The sequence below is a fragment of the Rutidosis leptorrhynchoides genome, chromosome 11, assembly GCF_046630445.1.
Source record: "Rutidosis leptorrhynchoides isolate AG116_Rl617_1_P2 chromosome 11, CSIRO_AGI_Rlap_v1, whole genome shotgun sequence".
In the NCBI taxonomy this organism is placed as follows: domain Eukaryota; kingdom Viridiplantae; phylum Streptophyta; class Magnoliopsida; order Asterales; family Asteraceae; genus Rutidosis; species Rutidosis leptorrhynchoides.
This window is the reverse complement of record NC_092343.1, coordinates 291795340-291810319: the sequence shown is the minus strand read 5'-3', so window position 1 is coordinate 291810319 and position 14980 is coordinate 291795340. Positions and strand designations below refer to the sequence as shown.

Genomic DNA, 14980 nt, shown 5'->3' with positions numbered 1-14980 from the left:
TGAACGGAGTTCTCGAGAATTTAGGAAGAGGGACCGGCGCCAAGTATGGTCGTGTCGTCGGTAAATAGTGAAATCGCTTGACTTTGTAATCTTGGCTATTTGATTGAGGAACGAAGTTCTAAGTGGGGGAGTTTGCACTACCACACGAGGAAGTTGGTAATGTTATATCAAAGAAATTTTATCGACTTCATTAAGGATTTATATTCCTACCGAGGAAGCGTAAAGGGACATTGAGAAAGGGTACGATGCCTCATTGTCGAATACTTTGGGTAGTAGTTACATAATAGCCATTTTGTGTACTACGAGGTATTTACGTGTATGTGTTTATTTGGGGTTATCTCTCTGTTGACCACGTTTGACTTGTGATGGGTGATGAGTGATATCCGGAAGGATTAGCTCTTCGTTAACCACACTTGGTTGTGATTGATGGTAAGCGGTTTCCAGAAAGAACCGTTACTTGTATGTTTATGATTTTAATTGCCCGTATGAATTGTGCACATAGCCGTTTTGTGCACATGGTTGTGAGTAATAGCCGATTTTACTCACACATTGGTAATAGTGATGCGATAGGCATGTTTCACTCACATATCGTTGGTAGTGTTGCAATAGCCGTTTTTGCACACTACGGATATATCACGATAGCCGTGTTTTGATCACATATTTGCTGTAGTTGCATATTAGCCGGGTATGCACACTAAAAGGAATGTTAGGTTGTAAGTGTTACCCGTAAGGATTCACTTTTTGTCGATCTTCATCGGTTGGTTTGTTGACTTCATGTTGGGGACGTGGTTACTATAGCATTATGCTTGTTAAGGGTATACGATAGAGACGATGTCTCGGTTTGAAATTTTAGTTGGGTTCTTCCTGACGTATGGGATTGAGCGAGTTCTAGTGCTCGGATTCGGAGATTTGATAAAATCGCGGTTGACGATGGAGTGATAAAGGTGATTCATTGGGAAGAATTGCCTAGAGAAGTTGGAGAAACGCATGATGATTCCATGTATGCTAAACTATTGTAGTAGATTCGGATATTGTATGCATTGCATGTTCCAGAATGCGTGTGTCACACCCCCAAATAGGGCCTGGGTATTTGTGACTAATTATATCAAATCACAGTTGTATAAACGAGAACGACTCTATATGAGACGTTTTATTGAGTTTTGCAGCGGAAGATAAATAGATTACATTGTATTTAGAGCATTAAATGTTTTTAAATGAATTGGTAAGTAATGCATGAAGACTCCAAGCATGGCAAGAAATCATAATCAAAGCAGCAGATATACAACAGAAGCAATATTTAAGTTCCTGAGAATAAACATGCTTTAAAAAGTCAACACGAGGTTGAGTGAGTTCATAGGTTTATCATAAATCAATAGTTCAGTATAGCATTAGACCACAAGATTTCAGTTTAAAGTTGATTAATACCAAATATATCAATCGAAAGAGTTGCTGTTTGTAATATTGTGACTAAACAAAAGTTACCCGTTGACACCTTGTACTGTCAGTGTCATTGAATCATTATTATGTATCCAAAGACCAACGGTCAAATGGACAGAGACGTCACTCTCGGTAGCGCTACTCACAATAACTAAGCTTGCATCTTATACCTCAGCAATTAACGATATTACGGCAGAGATTTAGCATGACAAAGCACGTATATAGCATAAAAGTTTGAGTACTTGTGTCGAACGTGTAAAACAGTTATAAAAGTTGCGCATGTATTCTCAGCCCAAAAATATATATAAAAAGGGAGCTATGAAAACTCACGATACGATACGATAGTTTGTAGTAAATATGTGTATGATGGTACTGAACAAGTGCAGAGTTGGCATCGGATTCACGAACCTATATCAAGTATATATATTAACACATATATTCGTAATCGAACAATTTCATATATATATAAATTTATTTGTTATGCCATTTTTATATTAATAACATATAAGTTCTTATATTCATTTTATATATTCTAAATAGTTAAGAATATAAATTTTATTATGTTATGTGTGTGTATATATATATATATATATATATATATATATATATATATATATATATATATATATATATATATATATATAATTTGTTTGTTAAAATATGTATTGTAATAATACTAAAATAATATTAGTAATGATAAAAATAATAATAATGATAATATTAATATTAATATCAATAATAATGATAATAATATTAATGATTCTATTAATGATAATGATAATGATAATGATAGTTTTAATAATAAAGGTAATCTTATTAAATGTGATAATTTTAATACAAATGATAATTTTAATACTTATAATAATAAGAATGATAATAATAATAGTAATAATAATGATAATGTTAATTTTAATAACAATGATATTGATAGATTTTTAATAATAATGAAAATGATAGCTTTTAATAAAAATGATACTTTCAATAATAATACTAGTTTTTAATGATAATTTTGATAATAATAATTATTTTAATAATAATGATAATAATTCTAAATGATAATACTTAGTAATAATAATACTAACGATAATAATACTAATACTTAATAATAATAATAATAATAATTATTATTAATAATAATAATTAATGTATTAATAGTGAAACTACCTTTAAAAACGTCCCCTAAAAAGAAGTGCCTCAGACCAGGCTCGAACCTGAGACCTCTCGCTAACCGGCTAACACCCAAGACCACTCCACCAAATCTGTTTTTCCGTTTTAAATTACCCTTTAATTGTATATAACCCGATTTCTGTTTCTTATTTTCTTCTTCATCTTCTTTACAATACCAATTCAACCATAAACCAAATAATCACACAGCGTATTACTAATTTGAATTTAGACTTGAAATTGAATTAGAAATGATCTTGTAGTGGGTAATCCTTGTTAATCAGGAACAAAAAAATAAAAAAAAATAATACCTGCTGTTCGAAAAAGGAAAAAAAAATAAAGAACTCAATAATTGATTTTGATTTTTGGAATGTTTTAGCAAAAGATTATCACACCAAATATGTTTCTGATCACCTCTAGAAAGTGTCTGGATCATTAATTGAACTTGAAACTTAAAAACGAACTCGAATTTCTCCAAGAACAAAAGTTTGACTTTGAAAAACCGAAACTTTGACTCAAATTTTCGTTTTTGATTTTTCGAATTAATAACTGAAACTTTTCAGAAAGTATCACAACATGATTTAGACCCCTTTTGCATTTTTAGATTTTTGAAAATGACACGAATTCGAGTTTTTGAATAAATGAACAAGAACAGAGGTTTAAGCTTCTTTTCTGTTTTAGTTTAATAAATTGAATTAGTTGTATTTGATTTTGATAATGATGATGGAAAATTGAATAACTCATGTCTGATACATAAGTCAAATGATTGTTATATAGATAAGAAGTAGTCGACGTGATTCAATTAAGAACAAAAAAAAAATAAAAAATAAATAAAAAGCAAATTCACGATGGATAAAAAAGAAGCACATTAAGATCACATAATGCAGATCACGATCAGTTAGATAAAATTTAAAATCAGTTAGTGACATAACCTAATTTTGTTATCTGCACTTTTTATTTTTAATTAATATTAATAATTAATAAATATATTAATACTAATAATACAAATTAATAATTATTATATTAATAATGATATTAAGAATAATAATACTAATAATAATAATTATATTAATAATAATAATAATAAACCTAATGATAATGATAATTGTAATAAGTTTATTAATAATTAATAATAATGATAATAATAACAAAAATGATAATAATAATTATAAAAATGATAATAATAATAATAATTTTGATAATAATAATAATAATAATAATAATAATAATAATCATAATGATGATGATGATGATGATGATGATGATGATGATATTAATAACACTAACAATCATGATAATATTATTATGTTAATTATATTTGTGATATTAGTAATAATATTTAACATTACTACTGAAAATAATATTTTATATAATAGTATTATAACAAATTATATTTATCAAGTTTTCTTATAATAATAATATTACTAATACTGATATTAATATTAATATTAATATTAATAATAATAATAAAAGTAATAATATAATAGCTATATTATCTTGTATATTTTACATATTTAATTAAATCATATTTGAATTTATATTTCAAATTATTAAATGTATATATACATATTTATTTTCAATTATTTGTTTGTGAATCGTCGGAAACAGTCGAAATCATATAAAGATTAAGTTTAATTTTAGTCGAAAATTTTCGGGTTGTCATAGCGTGCAAGTGTGTAATGGTTAAATGGGATAATCTTCGAGTTAATGATAAATGTGGTAGAAGTCATTTTAAACGTATGTTTGAGGACCATAGAGTGTGGGTCCGATCGATTAAGTGACAAGGATCAAGAGGACGTGATCGATTCTAAGTGGGGGAGAGTTGTAAGACCCTAATACTTATTATACATAGAGTATTTATGGCGTACTTTAAGTGTGTGAAGTGTGGAACAAATTTATAAAATGGCAGGTTGTTCTGACCTCTGTTCGTGCCGCGCAGGGTCAAGGGTGAGCGCCGCGCACCTCACCTGTGACAGTTTTCCTGTTTCGTTTTAATTAGAGTTAAATGAGGGGTTTTTGGTCATTTCACTTGAGGACGGATCTGTGGGCATATCAGCTGGTTTGGATCCAACTTTGGATCACTTTCACATCTACTAAACACTCTCATCCATTCTTAGAGAGAGAGAGATTTTTAGAGAGAGATTTGGGGTTTTGGAGAAGAAGAAGCTTAAATCGATCAAAAGCTCGAGTGTTAAAGTTGTTTACCTCGTTCCTAGCTATGTTTTGGTTGTTGTGGTAAGTTCTAACTCCGAATTTCATTGTTTGATTTGATATTCAAAGTTAGGGTTTGAACTTGATTTGTAGAGAAACTCATTTAAACTCTTGAAGTGAGTTCATTGATGCTTGTAATTGAGTTTATTGTTGTTGTTGGTAGGTTTTGGGTTGGTTGATGACTTAGCCATGATTAGGGCTTTAATTTGGGAGTAGTCACTATGATTAGTGATTTTGTTGTTGAAAGAACCCAAATGGGTGTTATTGGAAGCTTGATTTTGAATTGGGTCAAAAATAGGGTTTAGATGTCATCTTGGGCAAGATAGGTTTTTAACACTTATCATTGGGTTTGATTGGCGTTATTTGAACGATTATCACTCTAGTTAGTGATTATTGGTGAGTTTGGACTTTGGTTGGGCTTGGAAGTACTATTGGGTCAAGATTTGCAATAGGTGTCAATATAGGTTGGTTTGTAATCCACCCTAATTGTGATGTTTGTTATTATGATAATGGAATAGGTACCTTTCATTGGTGGAGCAACGGATTTGGCTTGCTTTCATCGAGATTACAAGGTGAGTGGAATAATTATACATGTATGTATATAATTTATTTGCTCGTGTGATATCGGCTAAAAAGTCACGTTTTCATCCCGGTATTAAGGCCCAAAAACAAGAAAGATTTGAACTTTGTTGGCAAAATACCCACTTCATCGGTTAGAATTGAAGAACAAGTAATTACGAAGACGGTGCAAAAAGAATCAAGAGAATCGGAGCTAAAACGAAGATTCTAGAGCGAAAACTGTGAAAGACAAGAAATCAAGTTACGATCCAAGGAATTCAGGCTGACCAGTAAGCCATACGGCCTGCCAGTATGGAAACGGCTTGCCAGAAATGTTCCACCACACGAGCCACCAAACAGCCTGCCTTGCATACGGCCTGCCAAATACGTGCTGCCATACGGCCTGCCAGGCGTATTTGGCAATTTTCAAGTCCATTTAAAGGGTCTTTGTCATTCATTCCAACATACACTTCAATTCACTTCTTTATCTCTCTTGTACAATATTAGTCATACTTTCAAGGCCTTCTCACCTCCGAGCGGGAAATTAAGTACCCGGAGGTGAACGCTGAAGATTGTATTAGGAGCGGTCTGGAATCTTGAAGTTGTCACTTTTGTATTCGAAACTCGTTTAATCTACTGGTACTTCTATCCTTTATCTTATATAATGTTTTATGATATTATTGCCATGATTAGCGAGTAGTTATCTTTAGTGTATGCTATGATGTAAGCAGTTATAATGCCGAAATAATATTATGGTCTGTGTATGTTGTCGAAATGCTTTCCGATTATGCTTTAAACTCAATCGCTTTTCCAACTAATAGAACGTAGTTATAGGATCTGTTATTGGGAAGTCGCGAACCCCGATCCAGAGTACACTATCTGTGTCACCCCTTGGTAAGAGAAGTCTATCGGATACAACGTAAGATCGACCGACGCACAACGGTTGTAGTAAGTCTATCGAGCTTTGGATTCCGACAGAGGACTCTTTCGTAGTGAAACATCTGACTAGACCCTTAGTACATTGTCGGTCCTAGACCATGCTAGTGTAGTCACCAAGCATATAAACTTCGTACGTGCACGCTTATCATAATTTATTTGCAAAAATTAAAAACAAAAAGGCATACCTAGTGTATTACCCAAACCCGATCTAGACCAGGGCCGTTGTTATTCGTACCTGATCCAGATGCAATAATCTCTAAAGCACGCAAGGAAGCACGAATCAGAAACTAAATGGCATTACGCGTTACTTTAGCAGAAAACATGAAACCCTTGATTGAAGGTCGAGGAGGACCAATCAGATTTCCAGAGATTCAAGGACACTCGTTCGAGTTAAAACATCACATCATCCAGCTCATTCAGAATAGCTGTCAGTTTCATGGATTACCGAATGACGATCCTAATTCTCACCTTGATAAATTCATATCTCTTTCGAACTCCTACAAAAAGCCAGGGATAGTACAAGATATAGTCCGGCTATACTTGTTCCCCTATTCTCTCACTCATCATGCTCAAACTTGGTTTGAAGGACTGGAAAAATATTCCATCACGTCATGGACAAAGATGGCGACTAAATTCCTAACCAAATATTTCCCTCCTTCAAAACAAACCAAACTAAAGAATGACATCATTAACTTCAAACAAAGTTATGATGAATCTCTTTACACTGCATGGGAGAGTTTCAAAACCCTGCTGAAGAAATGCCCTAATCACCAGTTAGAACGGTCAGCCCAAATCTATACCTTCTACAATGGTCTTACGGTAAATCATAGGATGACGATCGATGCAGCAGCTCAAGGGAATCTGATTAACCAAACTGCATATGAAGCATGTAAATTTCTCGAGAACATGACGATGCATCATCATGACTGGAACAGTGGTGAAACAACTTCATCATCTGCCCCACTCTCTGCACTTAACAATCAAACGGAGGCCATCAAATCCCTCACGGATAAGATGGAATCTCTTGCAAAGCAACTCGGAAAATTGAAGACACAACCGCAGCAGGTTAACCAAGCTCAGGCTTGTGTTAATTGTACCAACCCGCAACCCACTGAAGACTATCAAGTTGAGTACGAAAACCCTAATGGTTCAGTCTGTTACGTTCAATACCCAGCTCGTCCACCAAATCCCGGATTCAATCAACCACCAAGGGTTAATCAATTTCAGTGAAGCAATCAACCTTTCCGCTATCGGTATCCACCTTATCCAGCCCAACAATCACAATTGACCTACGATCAACCACTTCCACTCACTGGTCCCCCAGTTGAGGAAAATTCCCCTACCACCCAGATTACAAAAGCAACTAACCCCACTCTCGGAGCTGATGATCAGTTAACTCAGTTCATCCAAGGACAACAACAGTTAAATCAGAGAACTGCAACCAGACAAGATCAGACGGAGATACTAATGAGAAATCAATTGGCTCTCCTCAAAAGTTTGGAAACGCAGCTCGGACAGTTATCACAACGCCTTGAAACCCGACCGCAGGAAAGATTGCCAAGTAATACTATCCAGAATCCTCACATAGAAGAAGCAAAGCAAATGGATTCCGTAATCCCAGAGGAAGAACCACGGAGAAGGTCAACTAGGCTCAAGAATAAATCAACATATACTCAGAAGCTGACCCCTGAAACTCCAGTTCGCATACCTTTTCCTGGAAGGCTACAAGAAGAACCAACCAAGCTTGATTCCTTCAAACTTGATGGAAGATTCTTGGACACTATGTCCAAAGTTCCCAACCAGAAGAGATACATCCGAAGGCTGCTATCTACAAAGGAGAGGATATCAGACTCTAACAAAATTCCACTGAGTGAAGAATGCTCTGCATTACTCAGAAACTCTCTACCACCTAAGCTAGGAGATACAGGTCGATTCGTTTTCTCGTGTTTAATCTACTAATCTGGAACCATTCATGCGCTCGCAGATTTAGGAGCAAGTATCAACCTAATCCCCTACTCTCTCTACAAGAGATTAGAGTTAGGAGACTTGTCACCAACTAAAATGACAATCCAACTTGCCGATCATACAATTCGATATCCTAAGGGCATAGTTGAGAACGTCTTGGTGAAACTCGACAAATTCTTGTATCCTACGGATTTCGTAGTAATGGATATTAAGGAAGACCTACACACCCCAGTAGTGTTAGGGAGACCTTTTATGAATACGGCTAGGACTGTCATTGATGTGTACAATCAAACCATGATCTTACGATCACATGGGGAGAGCGTTACCTTCAAAATTGACCGACCAACCGATCTTTCTGGACAGGCGGAGATGTTTGCTATTTCCACCAGATGGATCACTTCCGATGATGAGTCATCACCACCAGCCGATGATATCGATATGGGTGTCGAATCACACTCTGTAGATGACCCAGAAATGAAAGAAGAGGATCCCAGCGAAGAAATAGAGGAAAAGGAGGAATGTGAAGAGGAAGAGGAAATGGAAGACGTAAAAGAAACTGCGACAACACTCGTTCCAAGCACTGAGCGTCATGAAGAAATAATGAGGCTTGAAACGGCAGATCACAGTTTAATCATTCGCTTCAAGAAGAAGACCGACAAGGCTGAGGTTAAGGATATAGAAATTGATCCTGTAAGTATCAAAGTAGAGAATCAGAATACTGAAGAAACCCGTTCATCAGACGCATCCTCAGAGGAACCGGATACTGATAATGACGAGGAAGTGTTGGAATTTGACAAACCTTTAAAATAACATGTTCTACATTTTAACAAGTTCATAAACCCATTTTATGAAGATAAAGTGAGCGGAAGCATGCAAGTACCATGTTACAAGTTAACCATTTTAAAAGACAAATTCCATAATAGATCAAGTCATGAAGATATGCTTACAAATAACAAGTGGGATTAGAAGTATTACCTCCTCAAGCAAGTTAAGGGTTAATCAAGAGGATGAAGAAAAGGACGATGAAATGGAGCTTCAAAAGTATGAAACCTCAAGTTGTAATACCCAAAGCTTATCACCAACACCTTGTACTTTAGTTAGGATTTGATTAACACTTGAAAATAGCTTGAAAAATTAACTCAAGAACCCTCTCTTCACCCCCAAAAGTTTCGGCCAGCATGCAGAAAAATGGAGAGATTTTTCAAGATTTGAAATGTGTATGTATGTGTAATGTGCCCAAAAGAAGTCTAGGTACATACATATGGAAGTGGGATTCAAGTGACCACTCAAAAGAGTCTAGGGGAAGCAAACTACTACTTCCAAGGCCACCCATAATTTTATTAAATAAAATTAATAAAATTAGATTATATAAAATGTATTATATAATACTTCCATTTTAATTTGTTATGTGTACATTACTATATATAAAACCTATTTATATATAAATGTAACATAACTTATTAATTATTTAGCCTATAAATAATTAATTCCTTATCATATAAATTAATCCATAATTTATATATACACATATCAAGTGATATTATTTTAGAAAACATTTTCTAAAATCCAAGTGTCACGTATTCTAATCAACGATCCAATCGTTAAGATCAAATACGAATAAGGTGTCGGTAAGCTTGTTATTGGGTATGACCCGACTTGGATCCTAACACACTAGCCACATTAATTTAATATGTCTCTCGGGCATACGAAAACCTTCAATCTCCCACTTGCACGAGAAACATAAGAAATTAATGCAAGTGATGGATACCACCTAACGACCGTCCATCACCCCCAATATGTTATGACTTAGTGCCATTCAATAACATCATCCCTTTCGAGTTCCCTCTCGAATATGAATAGGTGAATCTTTCAATATATCCTTTTGTCCTAGATGTCATGTTAAATCCAAGAGACATAGAATGATCACTCTCTTATAGATTTAACTTAATCAGGCCTTAGACATCCGACTCTCAACGAATAAGAGGGACAAATTCCATCTTGACTACATACGTCCTAGACACTACACTTCGTACCATACCTGAAGCCTCCCTTATGTACTACCATATTTCAGAATAGCGAAGGAAAGAATCAAGGCACAATATTCGGTGAATGTCTGAACCCAATATGTGTCTCAGGTCAGAGGATATAATGATATTCTCCTTTACTCAAGATTACATGTGATCAACCACAAAGGCTCCATATAGTAAATCTTGAGAGCGGATCTTCCAATATTTGTGTCCCACAAATATCTATGAACCTTGGTTGCAACCTTGCCCCACATTCACCATTTAAATGTTAACCAATCCAAGTTCATAATAGTCTAGACCTCACACTTGTTCCCACAAATGTGATCAACTACGGAATTTAGAATAATAGTTTATTCATGGATAAAATATGCAAAATTGGAACATAACTCAAAATTAAATTAATACCATAATTATATTAATGAGTTTGAACTAATTCATTCCGATACAATACATAAAATAGATCATTTCCAATCACTAGAATATCGAAGCCCTAATGCACAAACATGTCCCTCATGTTTTGGCCCATGTAAAAGCTTCGTGAGTGGATCCGCAACATTATGATCTGTGTGAACTTTGTGAATACATATCTTTCCCTTTTCAACCTCATCCCTAATGTAGTTGAATCTCTGCTCAATGTGACGAGTCTTTTGATGAGCACAAGGTTCCTTGATTTGAGCAATCGCACCCTCGTTGTCACAAAAGATCTCAAGAGGGTCCTGAATGGAAGGGACCACTCCTAAGTCGTCGATGAATTTCTTCATCCATGCAGCTTCCTGGGTGGATAACGCAACAACTTCCTGTTTTGAGCTTTTCCAAGAGACCGCACCACCATTCAACATGAAGACATAACCGGATTGTGATCGAGAGTCATCTCGATCAGTTTGGAAACTCGCGTCCACGTAACCTTTTACAGCGAGTTCCTCCTCACAAGACCCATATATTAGAAACATATCCTTAGTCCTTCTAAGGTATTTCAATATACATTTAACCGCAGTCCAATGACTATTTCCTGGGTTATTCTGGTATCTACTTGTCAAGCTTAGAGCGCATGACACATCCGGTCTAGTACATATCATTGCATACATGATAGACCCAATAGCAGATGCGTATGGGACTTTCTTCATTCTCTCTTGTTCATCTTTCGTGATAGGACACTGAGATGAACTGAGAACGGTTCCCTTTTGAATAGGTAGCAAACCTTTCTTAGAGTTTTTCATCTTGAACCTTTTCAAGATTTTATCAATGTATGCACTTTGACTTAAACCTATCAATCTCTAGGATCTATTCCTATAGATCCCAATCCTCAATATGTATTGTGCTTCTCCAAGATCCTTAATGGAGAAGCAACTCTTTAGCCAAGTTTTGACTTCTTTCATTGTGGTAATATCATTTCCAAATAATAATATATCATCCACATATAGCACAAGGAACATTATAGAGCTCCCACTAGCCTTCTTGTATACACAAGCTTCATCACCATTTTTAATGAAGCCAAATTTCTTTACCTCTTCATTAAAACGATGATTCCACATTCTAGATGCTTGTTTCAATCCGTAGATTGATTTCTTTAACTTGCATACCTTTTTAGGATTTTTCGGATCAACAAAACCTTCGGGCTGTACCATATAGACATCTTCCTCAAGATATCCATTTAGGAAAGCGGTTTTGACATCCATTTGCCATATTTCATAGTCATAGTGAGCAGCAATGGCAAATAATATCCTAATAGACTTTAGCATTGCCACTGGCGAGAAAGTTTCATCATAATCAACCCCTTGAGTTTGAGTGAAACCTTTTGCTACAAGTCTAGCTTTGTATGTATCCAAGTTTCCATGTATGTCGGTTTTCTTCTTGAAAAGCCACTTGCAATCAACTAGCTTGGAGCTAGGAGGTTGCACAACAAGTTCCCAAACTTGGTTTTCATACATGGATTGCATCTCTGCGTTCATGGCTTCCTGCCATTTATCTTTATCAATCCTTGATAAAGCATCTTTGTAGTTTGTCGGTTCATCCAAATCAACCGTATAGCAACCATCCACGAGAAACCCATATCTCTCGGGAGGATTACTAATCCTACTAGATCTTCGAACGTCTTGTGTACCTTGATCATCCACTTGATCATTTTCAACATCCTCATGTTGAGTACTAGTGCCAACCAATTGTGTATCATCGGCTTGATCTTGTACCTCTACAAGATCTATCTTCCTTTCACCATCACCTTCCATAAGGAACTTGGTTTCAAGGAATTCCGCTTTTCGAGCAACAAATACCGTTTGTTTGGATGGATCATAGAAGTAATATCCCATGTCATCTTTGGGATATCCTATGAAGATACACTTTGTGGATCGAGCATGTAGCTTATTAGCTACATAACGCTTAGGATAAGCTTCACATCCCCATACTTTTAAGTATGAAAGAGAAGGTGGTTTTCCAAACCACATCTCATGAGGAGTTCGTTCCACTTTCTTGGTTGGGGCCATATTTAAAATACGAGCCGCGGAGCTTAGACAATAACCCCAAAATGATAGAGGTAACGAGCTTCTTGCCATCATAGATCGAACCATATCCATTAGGGTTCGGTTCCTCCTTTCGGAAACTCCATTAAGTTGGGGTGTTCCGGGTGGAGTAAGTTGTGAGATAATCCCACAACTCCTAAGATGATCTTGGAAGGCATCGCTTAGGTATTCACCTCCTCTATCGGTACGAAGTACCTTAATTATCCTATTGAGTTGATTTTGTACTTCGTTTTGATATTCTTTGAATGCTTCAAACGTTTCGTCCTTGTGTCTTAATAAGTAGACATATCCGAAACGACTAAAGTCATCAATGAAAGTAACAAAGTATCTTTCACCATTCCTAGTCATGGGTTTAAAGGGTCCACATACATCCGAATGTATTAATCCCAATAAATCTTTAGCCCTTTCATAAGTCCCTTTGAAAGGTGCTTTAGTCATCTTGCCTTGTAAACAAGATTCTCATACATCAAACGAATCCATTTCATTTGATTTCAAAAGTCCATTCCTTTGAAGTGTATGCATTCGGTTCTTATTTATGTGACCAAGGCGACAATGCCATAAATAGGAATCACTCAAATCCCTTTTGAGTTTCTTGGTGCTAGTATGGTATATAGAGCTCGATGATGCGTCATCATGAACCAATTCATAAATTCCATTTGAAGGCGAAGCCTTGAAATAGAATACATTATCTTTAGAAACATGAATATCATCATCAATAAAATTAACAACGTAACCACATTGTTTTAAGCGAGAAATAGAAATAATGTTTCTACACAAATCCGGAGCATACAAAACATTTTCTAAAATAAGTTCCAATCCGCTTGGAAGCTTCAAAATAAAATCTCCTTGAGCTTTAACATGCACCTTTGCACCATTGCCCATATAGAGACTTGATGTTCCCGCTTTATGATCACTTCTTTTGAACCCCTGCAAAGAATTGCAAATATGAGTTCCACATCCAGTGTCTAATACCCATGTATTAGAAGAAGTAATACTAAGCTCTATATATACCATATATATATTACCTGAGGTTTGCCCTGCATCCCTCTTGTCCTTCAACTCCTTAAGATAGACCGGACAGTTTCGTTTCCAATGACCCATCTCACCGCAACCGAAACATGGGTATTCCTTGGGGTTTGATTTCTCGGCTACCTTTTGCTTCTTAGCCTTGTTGATGGTTGGGGTAACCATCTTGCCCTTCCCTTTGCCTTGATTGGCGGGTCCTTTTCTCTTAGCCACCTTTGGCTTAGAGGTGTTACCTTTGGATCCACCTTGATCGATTGCTAACATGGGTAAAGCCCTTTTACCCATGCTAGTTTCCGCCGTTCTAAGCATACCGTGAAGCTCACCTATGCTCTTATCCATCCCATTCATATTGTAATTAATTACAAATTGATCAAACCTTTTTGATAGGGAGTTAAGGATAAGATCGGTGGCTAACTCATTAGATATGTTTAGGTTAAGACGGTTGGCACGATCGATAAGGCTTTTCATCTTAAGTACATAAGATGAAACCGATTGGGTATCGTCCATACGACAAGCATGTAGCGCCCGAACCGTTTCGAAGCGCTCGACACGCGCTTGTTGGAGGAACATCTCCTTCAATTGCGTTATCATGTCGTATGCACTATGATGCTCGAAATCCTTTTGGAGTTCGGGTATCATAGTCCCAAGCATTAGGCATGAGACTTGAAGGGAGTCGTGGCAATACTTATCGTAAGAGGCCATTGCCTCCACATCATTCTCATCCGGTTGATCGGGAATGGGGTCCTCAAGTACATACGCTTTATCCTCTTGTTTGAGGACAATCCGAAGATTGCGGAACCAATCCATAAAGTTGGTATGATTGAGTTTGTCTTTCTTGAGGAGAGACCGTAACGATAGGTTGTTCATGTTAAGTGGTGCGTTTTGCATGTTGTTGTTGTTATTAGCGGCCATCTACAAAATACAACAAAGTCCTTTTAAGTATCGATTTTAAATTTAATAAACAATACCCTTTTAATTTGTTTTATTAAATATTAGAATCCAACGGTAAATCAAATTTCGGTTAGGTGACCTTTATCCCGTCATTTGATTTAGCTAGGTAGTCATAATGACAATTGCAATCCTTTTGCAACTTCTAAGTTATGGGATCATGCAATCCTTTTGCATGGCATATTAATC

General features: G+C 35.8%; 1 non-coding gene across 1 annotated transcript; it reads right to left on the bottom strand.

Annotated features, from left to right (window-relative positions):
- Positions 1-6978: 6978 nt before the first annotated feature.
- Positions 6979-7085, bottom strand: LOC139879250 (small nucleolar RNA R71). Its single transcript, XR_011770103.1, has one exon. It is a non-coding gene; the product is annotated as a small nucleolar RNA R71 (small nucleolar RNA).
- Positions 7086-14980: the final 7895 nt, after the last annotated feature.